This window comes from Aplysia californica, unplaced genomic scaffold (genome assembly GCF_000002075.1).
Source record: "Aplysia californica isolate F4 #8 unplaced genomic scaffold, AplCal3.0 scaffold00192, whole genome shotgun sequence".
In the NCBI taxonomy this organism is placed as follows: domain Eukaryota; kingdom Metazoa; phylum Mollusca; class Gastropoda; order Aplysiida; family Aplysiidae; genus Aplysia; species Aplysia californica.
Window position 1 is genome coordinate 1,128,250 of NW_004797462.1, and position 1,536 is coordinate 1,129,785.

At 41.3% G+C, this 1,536-nt stretch overlaps 1 protein-coding gene across 1 annotated transcript in view; it reads left to right on the forward strand.

The window, feature by feature from the left end:
• The window catches only part of LOC101852626, a gene marked incomplete in the record, with an annotated part of 17,561 nt that overhangs the window by 5,565 nt on the left and 10,460 nt on the right, over positions 1-1,536 (forward strand).

Here is a 1,536-nt window from a genome sequence, read left to right on the forward strand (position 1 = left end):
GCCACACCCCTGATCTTCTGGTAGGAAAGATCTACACCTAGCCTTCTCGGACAAGGGCGAAAAATCTCGGAGGGCCCGTGTGCAAGTTGCGCACCTTAAAGATCCCTTGGTGGTCTAAAATCGATAAGAGTAGGCTTCGGCCGCCACCCGGGCAAAGTAAAACCCTATACTAAACAAACAAACAAACAAACAAACAAACAAACAGGTTGATTCAAGTTTAAATTACATACATGCACTGTCAGCATGGCATCTTTTGGTTTCGTCTCAAATACAAATGTGTGTGACGACGTGGTGGAATCAGGCGCTCGTCAATTTTAGTCATGTGGAGTTATATTGGTATCATCTGAAAGCCGATTTATTTGTCTTGTTTCCAATGAAATAAGCATCCATTTATCTTAAAGAACTCAAGATATTTGCGATTGAAGAAGGCGAGGTCGCCTGGTTTCAGTTTTAAAATTAGCGAGAAAATGGCTGCCAAAGTTTGGTAACTCCAATAGCTAAAGAGTCTTTGAAAACTGAAAAAATGACACATTTTGTGCCTTTATTCAAGGTTTTCCAGTAAAATTCACATGGAAATGTGCTGTTATATGGACATAAATGAGGTTTACAAGCCAAAAAATACAAATTCAACAAAAATTTCCAAACTAGCAAAAAATGCCTGTTTCTCCGATTTCATCATTTTGACGAGCCCCTGATTTTACCACGCTTTCTCACAAATACTTTAGGTATTGCAAACTAAAATTTTTTTTAGTTCAGTAGACCTATTTTTGCGGTTTATCAGTCTTGACATCATTATTATGTAGGGCTTGCCCAGCCGTCTAGTCGTCATTAAGTACGGCTAGTCTCTTCCTATTATTATTAAAAGGAAGGACTTCCGTAACAAGCGACCACCCCAATAATAAACACAATAAAGAAGAGACCTAACCCAAACCCTAACCCTAAGCCAAACCCTAACCCTAGCGCTAACACTAACCTAAACCCTAACCCTTCCTAATGCAAACCCTAACACTAACCCAGACCCTACCTCTACCCCTAGCCCTCTATTCTACTCTGTCTCATAGTGGTCGCTCGTTACGGAAGTCCTCCATATTGAAATAGTATTTTCTCTCAGTCTCAGTCCTGCTGCTATGCTATGACAGGAACTAAGGGTCATGAATGTAGACTTTAACATGTTCTGAAATGAATGACGATTGTGCCAACAAGTACTTATTAAGTAGATTAGATAAAGTACATCTTTATTGTCCAGTTACTGGCACATTGGTTTTGGTGTTTCACCACGTGCACACTCACACACGCACACACACACACACACACACACACACACACACACACACACACACACACACACTCAGAGATCTCTAACACACACACTCTCTCTGTGTCGCTCTCTCTTTCTCTCTCTGTCTCTCTCTCACTGTCTCTCTATCTCTGTCTCTCTCTCTGTCTCTCTCTCACTCTCACTCTGTCACTCTGTCTCTCTGTCTCTCTCTGTCTGTCTCTGTCTCTTTCTCTCTCTCAAACACACAAACACGTGTA